This window comes from Callithrix jacchus, chromosome 4 (assembly GCF_049354715.1).
Source record: "Callithrix jacchus isolate 240 chromosome 4, calJac240_pri, whole genome shotgun sequence".
Classification (NCBI taxonomy): Eukaryota; Metazoa; Chordata; class Mammalia; order Primates; family Cebidae; genus Callithrix; species Callithrix jacchus.
Genome location: NC_133505.1, coordinates 40,875,335 through 40,896,977, shown reverse-complemented (window position 1 = coordinate 40,896,977; position 21,643 = coordinate 40,875,335). Strand labels below are relative to the sequence as shown.

Genomic DNA, 21,643 nt, shown 5'->3' with positions numbered 1-21,643 from the left:
TTTACTCCCTTTTACCTGCTTAAAACTCTGCGGTTGCCAGGTGCAGGGCTCACGCCTTAATCCCAGCACCTTAGGAGGCCAAGGCAGGAGTATTGCTTAAGCCCAGAAGTTTGACACCAGCCTGGGCAATATAGTGAGACCCAATCTCTGCAAAAAAAAAAAAAAAGAAAGAAAAACTAGCCAGGCGTGGTGGTTCATGCCTATTGTTAAAGCTACTCAGGAGGCTGAGGCAGGAGGGTCACTTGAGCCCAGGAGGTTGAGGCTGCAGTGAGCCATGACTGCACCACTGCACAGCCAGGTTGAGCGATCTCGTTATAACAAAACAAAACTTTCCCATGGCTTCCTCGGCATTCAGAATAAATCCAAATCCTTTGCTTTAGTCCACAGAACTCTGCATGTGTGCTCTGATCTCTGTCAGCTTCTGCAGTCTGACTTCCCTGCTAATGAGCCCTAGAATAAATAAGTCAAGCTCTTCTTGCCTCCGGGCCTTTGAACTGGCTGTTCTAGGCCTCGACTTTGTCCCGCCACTTTCCACATGACTGGCTCCACTCCGATCACAGCTTAAGCATCACTTTTTCAGGTAGATCTTCCAGGACCACCTTAAGTAGACCAAGTGCCTCCTCAACACTCCCAATTATTCCCCATCACAATATCTGTTCTTTTTCTTCCTGCTTTCTTTGGCCCTCTGCCAGTCTGTAAGCTCCATAAACGTAGAAATTGTGTCTATTTTGTTCAGTACTATCTATCTACATCTAGAATAGTACAGGGCGCAAGACAGTTTAGACTAGGTTATTGGCATGACAGCTTACGGTGAAATTGGACGTGAGCATTAGGGAAGGAGAAGAAATAAAGATTTCTCTTCTTCTGATTTGAGCAATCGGAGGAACAATTTTGCTAATAACCCAGGGAACACAAAACTAGAAAGAACACACACACACACACACACACAAATATAAGAAACTTGATCTTTACCCAGAAAGCCTTATCCTGGGCCTTCCCAAGTCCCATCTTCCTTAATAGACTGCAAAGGAGCTTCATTCTTCTGTGTGCAATAAAAACATATTTTAAAAAATTTTTTTGAAATGCATTTCAAGTTTTAAATATAAAGCAAAAAAAATTTAAAGTTTGTATTGTTTTCCTGAACAGAAATTTTTGTCTGCTCATATTATAGGTCTAAGTAAAATAGTACTTAGGAAAAAAAAAAAACTATCCAACCTTCTTTAGCATGGTCTAAGACAAATACAATACAAACTATCAGAAGAAGCAAAGCAAACATCATTTGAACAATCATATAAAATAAATTCTATAATGAGGATTATAAAGTAGAAGTAAAAGGCTTTGACCTAATAAACCATTTTCAGAACTACAGCTTGTAAAATAAAGTGTCTTGGAGGCATCATACTACCTGACTTCAAAATATACTACAAAGCTATAGGAACAAAAACAGCATGGTACTAGCATAAAAACAGACACAGACATAGACCAATGGAATAGAATAAATAACCCCGAAATAAATCCACTTCTTTATGGCCAACTGATTTTTGACAAGGGTGTCAAGAACATTCTTGGGGAAAAGACAGTCTCTTCAATAACTGGTGCTGGAAAAACTGGATATTTATATGTGGAAGAATGAGACATGTGGAAACTAGATCCCATGTCTCACCATATACAAAAATCAACTCAAAATGAACTAAAAACTTACACTTAAGATCCCAAACTATGACAGAATTAGAAGAAAATATAGGGAAAACACTTTCTGGACACAGATTTTATAGAGACGATCTCAAAATCACAGGCAATGAAAACAAAAATAGACAAATGAAATTGTACAAATCAAAAATCTTCTTACATAAAGGGAATTAATAGAGTGAAGAGACAACCAGCAGAATGGGAGAATATATGTGCAAACTATGCATCCATCAAGCCATTACTATCCAGAGTATACAAGGAACTCAAACACATCAACAGCAAAACAACTAATCCAATTAAAAATGGGTCAAGGAGCTAAACAGACATCTCTCAAAAGAAGGCATACAAATGACCAGGTATATGAAAAAATATTCAACATCAGTAATCATTGAAAAATGCAAATCAAAACCAAAATGAGATATTATCTCACTCCAGTCAGAATGGCCATTATCAAAACAAAAAACAATAAATGCTGGCGAGGATATGGAAAAAGAGGAACTCTTCTACACTGTTACTAGGAATATAAGTTAGTATAGACAATATGGAAAACAGTATGGAGGTTCCTCAAAAAAACTAAAGCCAGAACTATCATGCAATCCAACAATCCCCCTCCTGGAGATATATCCAAAGGAAAATAAATCAGTATGTTAAGGGCATATCTGTACTCCCAGCCAAGATCAACCTAAGTGTCCATCAGCAGATGAATAAAGAAAATGTGGTATATTCACACAGTGGAATACTTTTCCGCCAGAAAAAAAGAACGAAATCCTGTCATTCATGGTAACATAGATGAGCCTGGAGAGCATTACAGTAAGTGAAATAAGCCAGGCACAGACAGACATACTGCACAGCTAACTGGGAGGAGTAAGTTCTAGAGTATGATAGCACTGTAGGGCGACTATAATGAACACTTTATTACATATTTTCAAATAGCTAGACAAGTAGATTCTGAACATTCCAAACACAAAGAGATAACTGAGGTGATGGGTATGTATAATTACCCTGATTTGATTATTACACATTGTATACATGTATGGAAATATCACACTATACCCCATAAACATGTGCAATTATGTGTCAGTTATAAATGAAGAAGGCAAAGCAAAAGAACGATTGTGTTAGTAGATAATTGAGTAGAGGTGATAGTGGAATAGAAGGAACAGCTCAAGCTGCAATTAAAATTGGGTATTAGTTCACAGCACAAACTGGCATCAAACAAACACTATGCTATGGATCTATAAACAATTTCTAAGTTTTGTCAACAAATTCTGAATTGGTGTGAAATACTTCCCATCCGACAGAAAATATTTCCGGGAGCCTTTATGTGAAGCTTCTTTACCTCTTTTCTCTATGACACTGCCCTCTCTCTCCTTCAGTTCAATTTGTATGCAGAGATGCTCTGTGCATTTTAATTTCTATCTCCTTTCAACCTTCTCTGGCCTTGGTGATCAGTACTCTGCAAATGCCAAAGAAATGCTGCCTGTTTCTGGAATTTCTGGAGCCACTCTAGTGCACAGAAAGGTACCCCCCACGCTGTGAAGATCACTTGGCAGCTTTTGCGGATAGGAACTCGACAGGAAAATCAGAAAGTGGGAAGGTTTAGGCAGACAAGATCGTTAGATTCTCTGAGCTTCAGTCTCTTTATTTAAAAAACGTGATAACACCTATAGGAAGGATTGGAGTGAGGACTGACTGAGAGAATGTTTGTAATGTCCTAAAAATGGCTCAGTGAAGGGCAGCTTTCAACGTAAGAGGGATGGTGAGGAGGCTATGCTTAGGTGCTCTGAATTTAAGCGTAGCTTGATGTTAAAATGGTTTGTGTCCCAAATCTGTTTCCCCACGGCTGGGAAGATGGCGCCAGATGACAGATGGATTTTATGGAGAACAAAAGAGTGAGTTCCTGGATCTAGGCCAACAGTGGCTATCACCCCCGGCTATCAGAATCACCTGGTGTCCTCACTAACAAACTACCGGCCCACCCTCGACCAATTAAATCAGAATTTCTACCAGTGGGAACCCAGGCTGAAGAATGTCAGAAACAAGCCCCAGGTGTTTTTTGTTGTTTTTTGGAGGGAGGGGGGCGCCCAGGTAGTTTTTTTTTTTTTTTTTTTTTTTTTTGGTGCTCCAGGTGGTTTTTGTTTTTTTGGCGTCCCTGGGTAGGTTCAAACTCTACGTGTTTTTATTTTTTACTATTTATTGATAAGTAATAACTGCATCTTTATTTACTCATTTGTTTATCTTACGGGCTGTCCGTCGTTCGGTTAAATAAAGCCCCAGCACTTGCGGCTGCTTAACGCTACTGCACTTTCTACGCAGCAACATGGAAAGAGAGCTGGAAAACCAACGAGGAAAACACGCAAAGCAACTAGACAAGAACTATCTCGTTGCTTTCCGAACACCGCTTTTCCGGTTCCCGGTTTCCTCAGCGCTGTATTAGCGCGGGATCAGAGGTTTCTATTCTGCCTCATCTCACTGCAAGCTGCCAATACACTCCAAGCAAACCCAAGGAGGTGGCGAGGGACGGTGCCCAGCGCCAGGTCTCTGAGCAAACACCTCAGGGCTGAGACCCAGGGACCCCGTACCCTCCAGCACCCTCGGGCTGTGGATAGAAGGTACGGGTCCTCCCGGGGTCACTCACCTCTTGCATCCCGAGGCTTCCGTCCTGACCTGGCGCGCAGCTCAAGTTTGTGGCGCTAGGTCCGGCCCCTGCGGTTTCCTCGCCCAAGACCCCCTCCCGCTGTGGGCGCTGACGGCTCTTCTAATCGAATCTTACTCCACAACTGTAACTGATGAATCCCACCTGAAGTCTACTAGAGCCGTGTTTGAGACTCTAGAAACGCGTGCAAGTAACTAGCGCACACGGGCCAAGCTACCTGGGCGCACGCACACACCCTTTAAGAGACAGCCAACACCAAAGGATCCGAACTATGTTGTTTAATCGTTTCTTCTTTGCGAAATTCCGAACAGATAGGCATCCGCTTTGCAGAAGCTGATCCAAGTGTTCACCCTTTTGGGGTGAAAGCCAGCGGAGAGGCCGGGTGCGGGGGCTCACGCCTGTAACCCCAGCACTTTGGGAGGCCGAGGCGGGTGGATCACTAGAGTTCGAGAGCAGCCTGGTCAATGTGGCAAACCCTTGTATACACTAAAAATACAAAAAATTAGCCGGGCATGGTGGCGTGTGCCTGTAATCCCAGCTACTGGGGCGGCTGAGGCGTGAGAATCACTTGAACCCGAAAGGCGCAGATTGCGGTGAGCCGAGATCGCGCCACTGCACTCCAGCCTGGAAGACAGAATTAGACCCTGTCTCAAAAAAAAAAAAAAAAAAACAAGAGGAGCTGTTTTTGGTGCATTGATGTGTGTAGACAGAAGCTGAACCCTTTCCTATGGCAACCAGACTTGTACCCGATATTATTAATACATTCCTGATTTCACACACACAAAAACTGTTTTATTTGCTTGTTGGTGGGGAGGGAGAAGGATTTTTTTTCTTTTTCTTACAGCAAATAGTTTTTTTTCTGCCTGTTACCTTTAACCTGACAAGTGTGCGTACCAATGGCTGGGCTGATTTGGGTAGGTGGCCGGTTTTGTGAACATGGTGGCAGAACTAAATAAATTGGCCTGGAGTTTCCCATAAAAAAAGGTCCCTCCAATCCAAACATTCTTTGTGTAAAAATCAACTTGTATTATAACTAGACCTATGAGTATTTCATGTCCTAATATGTACAGAAGCTATCTGTCTACACCAAAGCAAAACATAAAATAACCAGAGCCCCTGTTAGCCCAGGACTTGAACACATCTCTAGTCCATTCAAAACAATGTTTATGTCCAAGCCTGCCATATCCATTTTCTGGCAAATTTAATGTAAATATTCTTACATTAATTTGCCTATTTTAACATAAACCAAGAAAATTCAAAGGCAAGGTCGTTTCCTTTTGAATTAATGGACTTTTACAATATTAAACTAGTAATCAAGACAAGAACAGCTGTGAGTATAAATTATTGAGAATCAATACAAATAGGATACCAGGGCAAGAAAGAAATAATAATAAGAAGCAATAAACAAAATGCTACAGTTTAAATGAATTTTTTAAGAGAATATTTAAAAATTAGTTTTCATAATATTAGAAAACTTAATAATCTATTATTTTTAGGCTTTTGGGGGAAAACATATGCTTCCAAAGTCTATGGTGCAATGCATTCAAATCTTTAAGAGAAATTAAAAATAACAGAACAGACAAAATACCTTTTATATGTTTATTTTTTACTTTGATTAGCTTCTTTTACTAACATGTTTTGCCCAGATATAACTTAAGGCAACTTGAAATGCATATTCTAATTCTTCTCAAATTAAATATGGTAGAGGCTCTATTCTTTGGATACCAGAATCCATTTAGAAGTTAATTGATTTGCCTTTAACATCAAAAGGTTTTATTTATTTATGTTTTTGATGGGTCAGGTCTCTCTAGGAAATTCCAAAAGAACAGAGAAAAGAAACTATTCTAACACTGCAATAAGACCGGAAGTTAATGTTTATGCATTCTCAGAGGTAACTTTAAATCACTATTTTAAAGTTATTTTTAGAACATTTAAAAGGATAAGTTATCTTAAACTTTTAAAAAACCTTTAATGAAATAATATATTTTAAAATGGATGGTCAATAAATTTTCATGTAATTTCGGAAGACAAAACACGAAAAGCAACGCAATCACAGGAGTTTCGGGGACCTTTGACAGTCAGTTAAGATGGAAATCTGTGAATGAAACTAGTGGGTGAAGGGTAGACACATCTCTTCGTCCCCTACTAGACCTTAGTGGCGACCATTTGAGAGTGATTTTAATCAGAAACCCTGACTGACAGGACCTTTCAGGAGGGAAGAACTTCAGGAGAAAGGAGGCTGGGAATGAACAAATCACTTTCTTCGGCTAGGACCCTTCGCCTTTGCTTGGGAAGAGAACCCCAGCTTGAAGATACAGGAGGAAGAAGTCGGGAGGAACTGCTCTAAGCTGGTCTTTCTCCCCAACAGAGTTCGCTGGTCCGCTGCCACTGGCAGGCTTCTCTGACCGACTGGGATACTTTTTTCTTTTTCCTTCCTTCTTTTTTTTTTTTTTTTTTTGACAGGATCTCGTTCTGTCGCCCAGGCTGGAGTGGTTGCAGGTCACTACAACCACTACCTCCTGGGTTCAAGAGATCCTCCCGCCTTACCCTCCGGAGTAGCTGGGACTACGGGCACGCACCACCATGCCTGATTAGTTGACTGTTTTTAATTTTGGAAGAGACAGGGTTTCGCCGTGCCTCCCAAAGTGCTGGGATGACAGGCGTGAGCCACCGCGCGCGGCTGCAGGATCGAATTTTCTAAGCAAGCCTGACTGTGCCCTTGGCTCGGGAAGTAAAAGGACCGCGAGCGTGGACACCCTTAGTTTGCTGAGGTTGTTTCGCTCTTCCTTTATCCGCCTTTTGCCAACCGAAGGCACTGATCCTGCCTGAGACTCTGGCAAGGGCGCCCTCCTGGACGAGTCCCGCGCAGCACCCGTCGGTGTTCCCAGCGGGCGCTCTGCGGTGCCAAGGTCTAGGGCGCGCCGCTCTCCAGCTCTAGAGGGTCATAGGTTCGGTTCATCCTCCTCTCTCAAGGGATCCGCCGTGAGGAGTTGGCTCCTCTTCTCTGGCTAGGGCTGGGAATGGAAGCATGCAGCTGCAAAACAAGGGCGCGGGGAATACAAACGAGAAGCCCTTCTTCCCGAGCCGCCCAGAATCCCGCCCTGGGGTAGTCAAAAAGCGACTTTAGTCACTTCAATCGATTTTTTTTTTTTTTTAACTGAGGTTCTCCCTGTGCCAGAGTAGCCCTGGGCGGGGCGACTGCTCAGATGAAGAAGGTTTCTTTCGTCCCGGGAAACCTACCTTGTCCTGTGCACCCCTGCACCACCGCGATTCTCTAATCTAGGCCCCCAAAGCCTCCCAAGACTGTAATGGAGTAAATACAATTTTATCGTGATATTTCCACGACTACATCAGTAAAGTTTTTTTTTTTTTTTTATAAGAGTTGTGTTCAGGTGGTTGGCAACTGAGAGCTCGCGAAACCACAACCCCTATTTAACAGATAAGGAAGTTGAAACCAAGAGGGAGCCAAAGCAGTGGAGAAAGCTAGGATTTCTACGGGACTTTTCCCCTCTCCCCTTTCCCTCCTACCCCAGGCTCCCACCCACCCCGGGCTCATTACCCCCACCTCCTCCGAGTTCACTTTGTGGGACTCCGTTCCTGCAGGGCCAAGTCCCTCCGCAGTCCCCTGGAGCTCGAGGGCGCCTGGGCTCGGGCGCACACGCCGAGGCTTGGCGCCCCCTAGCACGTCCCATACCGACGAGCGAAGACTCCCGGACGCCAGTTAGGGGAAGAGCCATCAGTGGAGGCCCAAAATGGGCTGACCCCTAACTGGGAGGCGGGGGGGCACGATTATTCAGGCTGGGCGCGCGCGGACAGCAGAGGTGCCCCCGCAAGGTTCCCAAGCTCTCCTGGAATCGAGTGTTGGCTCTCCGGGGACTTTGCTGGAAAAGCCCCTGCTTCCAAAGCCTCCATCCCTTCCCGAAATCAGAGAAGCAGGATGCATTTAGAAAAAAAAAATAGGCCGCGCGCGGTGGCTCATGCCTGTAATCCTAGCACTTTCGGAGGCCGAGGCGGGCGGATCACCTGAGGTCAGGAGTTCGAGACCAGCCTGCCCAGCATGGTGAAACGCGGTGTCTACTAAAAATACAAAAATTAGTCGGGCGTGGTGGCCTGAGCTTGTAATACCAGGTACTCAGGAGACTGAGATAGGAGAATCGCTTGAACCTAGGAAGCAGAGGTTGCAATGAACCAAGATCGCGCCATTGCACTCCAGCCTGAGCAACAGAGTGAGACTGTCTCAAATAAAGAAAGAAAGAAAAGAATAAGATTTTTAACTTAAAGGATACATTCCAACTTGCCCTCTCCACCTCCACTCCAACATCCTTGCTTCAGTTTCCTTTGCTTCCGGGGACTGAGCTTAACCTCCACCTCCGTTCCAGGCTCTGTCATGGAGCGGATGACCCACCTCTGGAGCGTGAGTGCTAATAAGGTAGGAGAGACAGGGCGGAGCCCCTCCCCCACACACACGAGAGGTGTAAATTTATAAAGGAGGGAGCAGCTGCCAGACGTTGATGCTGCCGTTCGGGTGGAGACCGTTCAGCACGGTGGCGGAGGACAGGGCCCTGCCCGGGTCCATAACCATTGTGCCCAGCTTCCAGATTTCTTTTTCTTTTCTTTCTTTCTTTTTTTTTTTTTTTTTTTTTTGAGACGGAGTTTCGCTCTTGTTACCCAGGCTGAAGTGCAATGGCACGATCTCGGCTCACCGCAACCTCCGTCTCCTGGGTTCAAGCAATTCTCCTGCCTCAGCCTCCCAAGTAGCTGGGACTACAGGCGCGCGCCACCATGCCCAGCTAATTTTTGTATTTTTAGTAGAGACGGGGTTTCACCATGTTGACCAGGATGGTCTCGATCTCTTCACCTCGTGATCCACCTGCCTCGGCCTCCCAAAGTGCTGGGATTATAGGCGTGAGCCACCGCGCCCGGCCGCTTCCAGATTTCTAAACAACCTCTCTCTTTCTCTCTCTCTCTGCCCCTGCCCTTCACACACATTCCCCACTTTCTTTTTTAAAGAGGAAAAAAAAAATATATCACCTGGCGCACCTCTCCTTTTTTTCTTCTATTTTTCAGAAGCCTGGGCGGAAAGAGCGAGTCCGTCAGATGCCAGCTGCCGCGGTGCAGCAAGCGGTCGGCGTGTGCTCCTACGGGATGCAGCTCAGCTGGGACATCAACGATCCGCAGATGCCCCAGGTAAGCGAACCGGGTGTGCGAGGGCACGCAGGGCGCTGTCCATCCGAAGGAGGGAGAATGGCATTCGAGTTCTTGCAAGGAGTCTTCAGACGGACCATACACACACACACAAGCAAAATTTCTGCGTTTCTGAGCCCCCCTAAAAAGTAGAAAGAGAACTGGACTCCACAAAAGGCTAAGTTGTGTTTAGAAATGTGTCTTCTCCCTGCAGTTTCCTTGCGCTTGTCTGAAATTACATGGAAAGTGGCAGGAAATACTGATCAGACTCCTCATTCCAGTCTCGGGGAGAACAGGACACCTGTCCTTTCGCTTCCCTTTAGCCAATGTAGAAATCAGGTGCCTCTCTCCTTATTCATTTGCTGTAAATCCACGAGGAAGCTAAGGAGAAAATCTAAACAGATGTAAATACCACTGCTTCTCAGGCAGCAAAACTGAGGTACGACTGTAAAGTGAATCTAATGACCCAAATTTAAAACAAACAGACTTGAGCAATTTGTTCAGACCTCCCTGACCAGCAGGAGGAAGGAGGCCCCATTGTCAAGCCAATGAGGCATCTGTACCCAAAACCTACTGTTCTAATGACAAGCAAATCGTCATTCTGTTGGGGTGAATTTGTTGCATTTTGTTTTATTTTAATAAAGCAAAAATAGTCTGGAGCCAAGTCCAAAGAATGAACTAGGGTGGATGAAGTGGTGAATGAAGAGGTTTGCAGCCAATCCCAGAGAGTGACCAGTTGTGCTTGGTCACACTGGTTTGAGCCAAAACCGATTGACTTGGAAGTCCTAGCTGCGGGGGATGGTGGGTGTAGAATGAGAGTTCTTCCCAAACATTTACAAATGTGGGATTCCAGCAGTGTTGTGGCACAGGGATAAAAGAGACTTGTCAGTTTTTCAGCAACCAAGATGTGCTTGATAGGTGTTCAGATGAACAGCAATTAATTGTAACATTGTGTAGCCTCTCAAAAGAGGTCAGCACTTTTTTGGATGCATACCTTTGTAGTAGGTTAGGTGTGTTTTACTCCTTTGTTTTAAAGTCTGCCTTTTTTTTTTTTCCTGAGACGGAGTTTCACACTCTTGTTGCCCAGGATGGAGTGCAATGGTGCTCTCTTGGCTGACTGCAACTTCCAATTTCTAGGTTCAAGTGACTCTCCTGCCTCAGCCTCCCAAGTAGCTGGGATTACAGGTGCATGCCACCATGCCCAGCTAATTTTTGGACTTTTAGTACAGACAAGGTTTTACCATGTTGGTCAGGCTGGTCTGGAACTCCTGACTTCATGATCCTCCTGCCTCAGCCTCCCAAAGTGCTGGGATTACAGGCATGAGCCACCACACCCAGCCAAAGTCTGCCTACTTTAGAGTCATGTAGTACCATTTTAGTGAAAGTGGGCCACAGAACAGCAATAGCATCTCATTCTCACTGTTTCTGTCCATGTACATCTTCATAGGAAACCATCATACCTTGCACTTTAGAAAAGTCACATCCAAATAATGTAATTATGGCTCATCTCTCAAGCATTTGCTATCCTTCCTATGTAAATATGAACTTTCTTTCAGGAGATTGGTTGTTAAGCAGGGAGTATGTGTGTAATATCTCAAAAGAGGCAGGCACACTGGGACATAGAAAGAGAAGTGGAGAAACTTAGCATCTCCCTGCACTGGCTACCTGACTGAGCCAGCTAAACTAACTATATGACCTTGAGAGAGTCCTTGAATTTGCCTTAGTCTCAGGCTACTCGCTTGTCATCAAGCGGTAGAGTGAGATAACTATCTCAGACTTTCCCCCAGCTCTACGATCAGGTTCAGTGTTTATGTGCGTGTGTGTGTACACACACACACCACATGCCAACACTTTAGAACAAATGAAACCCAATGCTTGACATCCTCTGTTCTTGTGCTGATTTTAAAAATACCATCTCTGTGGCTTCACTGCCAGAGTCACTACCTCTGCAGCTCGTGTGAGGCATGGGGACCTAGTCTACATCTTAAGGGAGAGCTAAAGAAACGCTGTTTTCTGGAAAATTGTCAACTTGTTACTAAGATCCTTAAGTTAAAATGTTCACTTTCAAAACAAAGACATTAGCATTTAATATAAACTTGGAGTTGAGAGTACATCATTAGGTATTTCACTTGTAACTTACCTTACATTGATATATTAATTTATGTCCCTTGTAATATTTCAGAGAAAAGATAAATAATACCTAACGGGAATAACAATGATTTCAACAATATCTTTGTGATTTTTGGAAACTAAGTCACTTACCTTACTACTGTTAGAATGTGCAGTATTAATGATGTATGCAAGTCTGAATTTTCCAACTGTGAATACTTCAGCTTTGCAAATGTTTGATGTGATTTTCCTGAGTGGCAGGAGTGGGGAGGAGATGCACATGGCTTACAACTATGATACACTCCTCTGAGTCTTTATCACACCAGCAAAGCTACTGGGTCTGGCGGCTACCTATCTTCTGTTTGTATTCCAGCTATGCCATGGTGAAAGGTTATCTATTGAACCTCCACTTCCTTATTGAGTAAACAAGAGTAAAGATGTCCATCTTGCAAAGATGTTGTGAGAATTATGTATGTTGCATAATATGACTTTGCAGGTCACACTCTTTCTGTTCCAAATATTCACTTCTGCATTGTAGTGTGAAAGCAGCCCTTAACATTACATAAAAGAAAGTTCTCAGTGGCCAGGCACGGTGGCTCACGCCAGTAATCCCAGCACTTTGGGAGGCCAAGGCAGGTGGATCACGAGGCCAGGAGATAAGACCATCCTGGCCAATGTGGTAAAACCCCATCTCTACTAAAAATACAAAAATTAGCTGGGCATGGTGGTGTGCATCTGTAGTCCCAGCTATTTGGGAGACTGAGGCAGGAGAATCACTTGAACCTGGGAGGCAGAGGTTGCAGTGAGCTGAGATCACACCACTGCACTCCAGCCTGAGCAACAGAGCTAAGACTCCGTCCCCACCTGCAAAAAAAAAGAAAGTGCCTAGTAAAGGGTGATTTTTCAATTAAACTTACATGCAAAAGAGACATTGATTGCCATATAAATAATGCATTAAATTGACAAAGACTACCAAATATGAATACTAAGGCAAAGCTCAGTATTTCAGATATAACTTATTATTTCAGCCATGTGGCTCTTGTTGAGGAGAATGACAATCCCATATTGCTCTGGGGAGCAGTCCAGCGCCAGGCAAGCCCACCCACACCCCAAAGCTCATGGTTTAAGTCCATGATTGCAGTACCCTTTTAAACTTGGAGAGCCAAGTTAAGAGTAGGGAGGGAAGCTGTTCCTTCCTCTCTGACATTACTCTGGGTGCCACTGCTAATGTGACTGACAGGTTTGGCACAGAGAGCCAAAGTGCTTTTAAAGGAAATGCACTGACTTAAAGATATTTATCAGTTAAATTGCATTTTGGTGATAGAACTTTCCAGTCACTTTTCCCCCTAGCACTTTGATGCTTAACATGAAAATGTTTTCAACATTTAAACACACCAAGAAGTGATATAACATAGTGGTAAGAAGTATAGGCTCTGGAATGGGATTGCCGGGTACAAATCCTAGAGCCAGATCTTGCTAGCTGTGTGATGTGACCTTGGGCAAGTCGATGAACCTCTCTGACCTCCGCATCCTCATCTGTAAAATGTAAATCATTGCCTGCAGTTTGAAGTCTAGATGAATTAATACATGTACAGCATTTAACAGATAAACACTATATAAACAATTATTACCTGGTTGTCAGTCTTACATAGGAAGAGTGGCATTTTGGGATTTCACATTGCTGGATTTAGAAAGAACCTTTTTTAATCCTAATGTGCTTGGAGAAATTTTAGAGCATAATGTGTGCCGTTTGGTCGATAAACTGACCACCCTTCCAGGACCTGGCCCTCTTTGACCAATTCCGAGAGTGGCCTGACGGCTACGTGCGCTTCATCTACAGCAGTGATGAGAAGAAGGCGCAGCGCCACCTGAGCGGCTGGGCCATGCGCAGCACCAACAACCACAATGGCCTCATCCTCAAGAAGTCGTGCCTGGGCGTGGTGGTGTGTGCGCAGGCCTGCGCCCTGCCCGACGGTTCCCACCTGCAGCTGCGGCCGGCCATCTGCGACAAGGCACGGCTGAAACAGCAGAGTGAGGACGCAGGCCTAGGGAGAGGGTTACCTTGGAGTCATAAGTTCCTTTTTTTTTTTGAGACGGAGTTTTGCTCTTGTGCAGGCTGGAGTGTAATGGCTGATCTCAGCTCACTGCAACTTCTGCCTCCCGGCTTTAAGTGATTCTCCTACCTCAGCCTCCCAAGTAGCTAGGATTACAGGCATGCACCACCACGCCCAGCTAATTATATATTTTTAGCAAAGATGGGGTTTTTTTATGTTGGTCACACTGGTCTTGAACTCCTGACCTCAGGTGATCCACCCACCTCAGCTTCCCAAGGTGCTGGGATTGTACAGGTGTGAGCCACTGCACCCAGCCATGAGCTCTTTAGTTCCAACTAATTTTCCCCTTCTTCCTTCAGAAGGGCCTGGGGTCAGGGTTAATATTTCTCCCTTCTGGGTTTTGCAGAGAAGACATGCCCTAACTGTCATTCTGCTTTGGAGTTGATTCCTTGTCGAGGGCACAGTGGATACCCTATAACCAACTTTTGGCGGCTTGATGGCAATGCAATCTTTTTCAGGTAGGTTAGGTGAGAATACAATTTTTGATGGATACTTTTCATCAGACCGTAAAGGCCAGACCACCTGTCATGTGCCTTGGGAACACGGGGCCAAACAAAATACAGCTCCAGTGGCCAGAAATAGGTGCTGGAGCCCCCGGGGCCCTAGCAGGGAGACTAGGAATTAGCTCACCACTGTGAGCTCTTTAAGGTCCAGAGATGGTAAACCACGTTGTAGTTACAGTTCTTTTAATAGAGTGAAAGGATTGCAATGATCTTTTAATATGTTAATTATCGATGCTGTTTTATGCAAGAAATTTTTTTTTTCTGTCATTTCGAAAGAAGCAAAACTAAACACTTGAGATCTTAGGAAAGGCACGATCAATTTTTGGGCTACATTGTCAGCTTCCTTTAGGGACACAAATGTATGATTTATTTTCTCCTTATTGCAGGCCAAGGGAGTTCACCATCACCCAAGACCAGAGGGCAAATCAGAGACGGAAGGTAGAAGAAGCGCCTTCAAGAGACAAATGGCCTCTTTCTACCAACCCCAGAAAAAGAGAATTCGAGAATTCGAGGTAACTGGGAACTGATAGGGGATGGTGGCCTCTGCTTATTTTCATCCCAAGATACACTGATAAGTATGTAAAATATGCAGGTCATACATTAATTATAAGGGTTTGATTTCACGTGAAAATTATATGTCTGTCACAAAATATCATCACATCGATATCTGAATAGGGTTTCTGATCCCTTTTTCTCCTTAAAAGAAAAAGCAACAATCTCTGCAGGCAGTGATACAGTCCTGATATGTCAGTGTGCTGACATCCTAATATAGGGACAATTATGCAGCAGTGGTAAAGATGGAAATGTGTGCCAGTGATACAGTCCTGATATGTCAGTGTGCTGACATCCTAATATAGGGACAATTATGCAGCAGTGGTAAAGATGGAAATGTGTGCCAGTGATACAGTCCTGATATGTCAGTGTGCTGACATCCTAATATAGGGACAATTATGCAGCAGTGGTAAAGATGGAAATGTGTGCCAGTGATACAGTCCTGATATGTCAGTGTGCTGACATCCTAATATAGGGACAATTATGCAACAGTAGTAAAGATGGAAACGTGTGCCAGTGATACAGTCCTGATATGTCAGTGTGCTGACATCCTAATATAGGGACAATTATGCAGCAGTGGTAAAGATGGAAATGTGTGCCAGTGATACAGTCCTGATATGTCAGTGTGCTGACATCCTAATATAGGGACAATTATGCAACAGTAGTAAAGATGGAAACGTGTGCCAGTGATACAGTCCTGATATGTCAGTGTGCTGACATCCTAATATAGGGACAATTATGCAGCAGTGGTAAAGATGGAAATGTGTGCCAGTGATACAGTCCTGATATGTCAGTGTGCTGACATCCTAATATAGGGACAATTATGCAACAGTAGTAAAGATGGAAACGTGTGCCAGTGATACAGTCCTGATATGTCAGTGTGCTGACATCCTAATATAGGGACAATTATGCAGCAGTGGTAAAGATGGAAATGTGTGCCAGTGATACAGTCCTGATATGTCAGTGTGCTGACATCCTAATATAGGGACAATTATGCAACAGTAGTAAAGATGGAAACGTGTGCCAGTGATACAGTCCTGATATGTCAGTGTGCTGACATCCTAATATAGGGACAATTATGCAGCAGTGGTAAAGATGGAAATGTGTGCCAGTGATACAGTCCTGATATGTCAGTGTGCTGACATCCTAATATAGGGACAATTATGCAGCAGTGGTAAAGATGGAAATGTGTGCCAGTGATACAGTCCTGATATGTCAGTGTGCTGACATCCTAATATAGGGACAATTATGCAGCAGTGGTAAAGATGGAAACGTGTGCCAGTGATACAGTCCTGATATGTCAGTGTGCTGACATCCTAATATAGGGACAATTATGCAACAGTAGTAAAGATGGAAACGTGTGCCAGTGATACAGTCCTGATATGTCAGTGTGCTGACATCCTAATATAGGGACAATTATGCAACAGTAGTAAAGATGGAAATGTGTGCCTACCAACAGGAAGCTAGCAGTGTGTCCTTGAGAGGGTCCTTTCCATGATATTATCCGCAAGAACAGATAACATTTCTCTGTGCAGCTTAATTCAGTTTGGCTTTTCAACCAAAGCATGCCAAGCAGGCAGAGTGTTAGTGCGAGGATAACAGAAACTGACAGGGCCTATGTTCCAGGCACTGGTCTGAGTTTCACACATTTGATGGTTGCAGAAACCCTATAGCAAGGTTACTATTATTAAGTTCCATTTTATTTATTTACTTGTTTATTTATTGAGACAAAGTCTCGCTCTGTCATCAGGCTGGAGTGCAGTGGCGCAATCTCAGCTCACTGCAACCTCTGACTCCCTGGTTCAAGCAATTCTCCTGCCTCAACCTCCTGAGTAGCTGGGATTACAGGCACGTGCCACCACACCCAGCTAATATTTGTATTTTAGTAGAGACGGGGTTTCACCATATTAGTCAGGATGGTCTCAATTTCCTGACCTTGTGATCCAACCACCTCAGCCTCCCAAAGTGCTGGGATTGAAGGCATGAGCTACCGCGCCCGGCCATTAAGTTCCATTTTTTTTTTTTTTTTTTTTTTTTGAGACGGAGTTTCGCTCTTGTTACCCAGGCTGGAGTGCAATGGCATGATCTCAGCTCACTGCAACCTCCGCCTCCTCGGTTCAGGCAATTCTCCTGCCTCAGCCTCCTGAGTAGCTGGGATTACAGGTGCGCACCACCATGCCCAGCTAATTTTTTGTATTTTTAGTAGAGATGGGGTTTCACCATGTTGACCAGGATGGTCTCGATCTCTTCACCTCGTGATCCACCTGCCTCAGCCTCCCAAAGTGCTGGGATTACAGGCTTGAGCCACCACACCCGGCCCAGTTCCCTTTTTAAGATGAAGAATCTGAGGCTCAGAGAGGTTAAGTGGCTTCTTCAAATCGTGAGGGACAGAGTGAGCATTGAACCCAGGCCTGTGTGCCTCCTAAGTCTCTACTATTAGGAACACAATGTGGGTGAGAACAGGACCATCTGCCACTCAGAAGCTTCCTACCTGGCTATCGTGGACCTTTCTCCTTCTGTTGTGTAGTATTTATGCCTGAGTGAGCTCCAGCTTAGCAACCCTGGACCACTTGCTTAAATCACATACCTGAGCAATGCAGTGTTCACAGCACGGAGCCCAGCACACGGACATCTGTTTTTACTAACTCGTTGGCTATTGTTACAGGTGAAGGCGTCCAAACAATTTGCATGGTATGTATCTGTGTTTGTTTCATTTTTTAGGTAGAAGACAATCAAGACAGCAGTGGTCTTGATTTCAGCAACACAACCTTGGAAAATCCAGAAGACTTTGATATAGTTACTGAAACCAGCTTTCCTATTCCAGGGCAGCCTTGCCCTTCCTTCCCAAACTCTGATGCTTACAAAGCTCCCTGTGACCTAGCCATCTTTCAAGGAGACAAAATGCCACCCTTTCAGAAATATTCAAGCCCAAGAATCTATTTGCCTAGGCCACCTTGCAGCCAAGAATTGGCAAATACTGCTTATACAAATTCGAGCCCATATCCCACCCTTGATAAGGATTCCACCAGTATCCCTAATGACACAGACTGCATTCATCCGAACACACTGCAATATAATGTCAATTCATACAGCAGCTACGAGAGAAGCTTTCATTTCACCGACAAACAGCATGTCTGGAAACCATCTCTTGGAAAACCCAGTCTTATGGAGAGGACTGGCCATGGGCAGTTTCAGGCTGTGGCCACTCGCCCTTATTATAATCCAGAGCTTCCCTGTAGGTACCTCACGACTCGGCCACCAGGTGCCTACAAATGGTGATCACCACCACCACCAAAGTGTCCTACCAGGCCTACCGGCCCCCTGCTAGGAAATACAGTGACGGTGTGCAAGAGGTTAAGAGGCTTTCAAGCTGTAGCTATGCTCCTGAAGATACTGGGATGTCAGTCACAGTCTATCCAGAAGCCTGGGGTCCTCCAGCGACAGTCACCAGGGCAGCCTCTCCTTCAGGGCCACTTCCTATGAAAACTGCAGGAGATTGCTGGGCCATCAGACCCACTGTGGCTATTCCCCACCAGCCAGTTTCCTCCAGGACAGATGAAGCAGAGACTTGGGATGCGTGTCTGTCTGGGCCGGGCTCTGCAATCAGTCACTCAGAGAGAGTAGGTCCCATCTTTAGCTGTAACAAGAGGATGTTTGAAAGGCAATTCAGGGGACCACAAAATAGCAGTGTGCATGCAGGCAGGAGGCAGGGAAACGTGAAATGGCAGTGATCTCTTATTGAGTTGGGAGATTCACCTTGTGTGCAAAGAAATACGGATGGTAGTAAAAATGCTGAATAGCTGAGAAAATAATCAGTTGGGCATGTTTAGGCCACATTGGGACATTTCACACAGCATTTTGAAACTGGCTACAATACATAGATGTAACTCAGGAAAGTGCGAGTCTCTTAAATGAACAAATAAGCAAACTGGAGGAGGTTAAATACTGACCAAAGTTCACTTAGCTTAATAGCAGGAGTAGAGTCAGGGATTCTGGTTCTTATTCTACGCCTTTTCCCATTAGAGCACGTTAGGGAATTTTACATCCCTAGAGGCTGTCAAAATAGCTCCAGGAAGAAAGTTTTACAACCTTCTGAGTCATTTCATGACTTTTTGTTTAGCATTTAGAACCTGTTAAAATAGCTTCAGGAAGTAATTTTGATTGTTTTGTCTCCAAATTATGTATCTAAAGCTTTTCAAAAATTCTATAGCAATGGTAAAGTTCAATTGCTTTTAAAAGATTCAATATTAGCTGAATGCCTTTTCATAGCAGGATCGTTTACATAACAGAGACGGCCTAACAATGATGAGTTGTATTGAATGAATTATCATTGTACCAAACACATTTTTTTCTGATTAGGTTTCAGAATTAGAATTAAAATGTTTTGCTAAAATACAGCTTTACTGTTCCTCTGTTATTCTTCATAAAGGTAATTAATAATGTTCAATCATTAATAACATTGTTCAATTAAATGTAATAAGGACATTTTAAAGTAATGAAGCTAATTCTTGACTTACTTCAAAACAGAAACAGGAAAAAATTGCTCATATTATGACCTAGAAAACAGTTGTTATGAAACATTAAAACTTATTAAATGCATCAAGAGAGGTGGCTCATGCCTGTAATCCCAACACTCTGGGAGGCTGAGGCAGGAGGACTGCTTGAGTCCAGGAGTTCAAGACCAGTCTGGGCAAAAGAGAGAGTCCCCATCTCTGGGTGACAGAGAGAGACCCCGGGGGCATGGCAGTGTGCCTGTAGTTCCAGCTACTTGGGAAGCTGAGGTGGGAGGATGGTTTAAACTCAGGAGGTCAAGGCTGCATCAGCCATCCTTGTGCTCCTGCACTCCAGCTTGGGCAGCAGAGCAAGACCCTGTCTCAAAAAAAAAAAAGTATTAAATAGGTTGACTGTTTTGTAGTTTATTTGCAAAATACCTGTTTTTATACTCTGTCATAACAGAAAGAGCCTCTTCAAAACATTTGAAGTGTGCACACACATACTTTTGCACTGCTCCCAATGTTCACTAATATTTAGTGAAAAATATTCTGTTTTCAAATAAAGATAAACTACACAAGCAATATATTTTGAGGGGGTTGCCTAGAAGTATCCTCAAATTTGCATGGAATATCAATTTGTATAGCTAAATTGTAGTAAGTCAGATCCCATTTTAAATTATTGGGCATTCTATATTGTCCAATGACTTCAGAAAAGTTTAATAGCCCAACATAATAAATGCATGCAGTACTGACCAAAAGATTAAGCAGGTATGAGTACACTCCTATGAGTTTCTAACAAACCAATTTTTTTCAAAGGGAAAGATGCTTAGTACACTCATCAATTACTTTTTTCTTTGGACTTTCATTGCCAAAGCTCACAAGCTATAATATTTAACTATTTATATAAATATAAATATAATATATATAATATATAATATAAATTATGTATTTTATATAATATATCATTTATATAAATAATATTTATATTTATATAAATATAAATAGTTAAATATTATAGCTTGTGAGATTTATTTATTATAGCTATAATATTTATATAGCACTTACTGGCCAAACACAGTGGCTCACACCTGTAATCCTAGCACTTTGGGAGGCTGAGGCAGGTGGATTGCATGAGCCCAGGAGTTAAGAAACCAGCCTGGGCAACATGGCAAGACCCCATCTCTACCAAAAAAATACAAAAATTGGCTGGATGTGGTGGCACTCGCTTATAAGTCCCAGCTATTCAGAAAATTGAGATGGAAGGATGGCTTAAGCCCAGGAGGTAGAGTTTACAGTGAGCCGAGATAGCACTGCTGCACTCCAGCCTGGGCAACAGAGCTAGACTCTGTCTCAAAAAACAAAGAACATTTTAAAAAGAAAAAAAGAAAAAAAATTTTTAAATGTATATGTATATACATACATATCAGCATTTCCCATGTGTCAGACATTGTAAGCCCTGAATATACATTAATTGATGGAATCTTCACAGCTGTCCTCTGAGCTACCTGAGGAGGTGAAATGACTTACACAGCAAGTGGGAGACCAAGATTTGAATCCAGCTCATCTCCAGAGTGCACGTTCTTAGCCAATGCTGTTTATATTGGCTTTGATTGTAGTCCTTTATCAATAAATTGCATTTGCACTTAAGTGTTTCTCTTGGCACAGAGCAAGCTATGTTATTTCTGTCTGTGTTCTAATGTGGGACCTGAGGAATCCTGGCAGGATGGGGAGGAAGGGCCCAGGATGGGAGTATGCAGACAGCCTGGAGTCCCTGAGACAGTCATTTCCCAAAGTATGGTGCAAGGTTCCCATGGGGTACAGAGTGGGTTTAGACAGTCCATAAATATTTCAGCAGTCACTGACTTATTTTAATGTATAACAGAAAAAGATATGAATAGCACATCAAACCTATGATTTTAGGTGATGCCCATCAAAATCTCGAAAGACACAATCCTGAATGCCATAATCCCAAATGTTGACATCCAGAAAGATCAAAGTCCCTGATGTCCTAACATCTCTAATGTCTAACATCTCAAAAGTCACAATCCCAAAAGTTGAAATCCTGAAAGCTGAATTCTGGAAAAGGGGCTAGTGCATTTTTAGTTGTATGAAGGATAGTTACATTATGTTGGTCCCGTCATAGGCAGAACTACCTAGTCTGTATTTGGAAGTTAAGTATGGTTTAAGGAGAATGCATATGGGTGCCAAGTTATCAGGAGGTCAACTTGTCACTGTGTAAACACAGTGTAAATAGGAGAAGTATGGCATGAAATGGGCTGAAATGGAAAGCAGGGCTCAGAGCCTTGAAGTCCAATACAGCCCATCTAGATTTTATTCCAAGAG

General features: G+C 43.5%; 1 pseudogene across 1 annotated transcript in view; it reads left to right on the top strand.

Annotated features, from left to right (window-relative positions):
* The window catches only part of LOC100403767 (chorion-specific transcription factor GCMb-like), a 78,451-nt pseudogene extending 59,249 nt beyond the window's left edge, over positions 1-19,202 (top strand). The window contains exons 2-6 of the transcript XR_013534153.1: positions 9,413-9,532; positions 13,417-13,669; positions 14,099-14,214; positions 14,642-14,767; positions 17,529-19,202. The product of XR_013534153.1 is annotated as a chorion-specific transcription factor GCMb-like (transcript). The remainder of the gene's footprint in view (positions 1-9,412; positions 9,533-13,416; positions 13,670-14,098; positions 14,215-14,641; positions 14,768-17,528) is intronic.
* The last annotated feature ends 2,441 nt before the right edge of the window (positions 19,203-21,643 follow it).